Here is a 298-nt window from a genome sequence, read left to right as displayed (position 1 = left end):
AGCAACAGCAACAGCAGCAGCAGCAGCAGCAGCAGCAGCTTCGACAGCAGCAGAAGTTCCAGCTGCAGCAGTAGCAGCAGCAGCAGCTGCAGCAGCAGCAGCTGCTGCTGCAGCATCCGTCACCCTCAGGCCGCTTCAAGTTACCAGCCTTCAGCAGCATTCGCAGCAGCAGCAGCAGCAGCAGCAGCAACAGCAGCAGCAGCCGCAGCAGCAGCAATACTAATAAGAGCAGCAGCAGCAGCAGCAGTAATCGGAATAGCAGTAGCGGCACCATCATCATCATCGTCATCAGCAGCAG

The sequence above is a fragment of the Eimeria mitis genome, genomic scaffold, assembly GCF_000499745.2.
Source record: "Eimeria mitis Houghton genomic scaffold, Emh_scaff1030, whole genome shotgun sequence".
Classification (NCBI taxonomy): Eukaryota; Apicomplexa; class Conoidasida; order Eucoccidiorida; family Eimeriidae; genus Eimeria; species Eimeria mitis.
Note: the sequence above shows the minus strand (reverse complement) of the source record.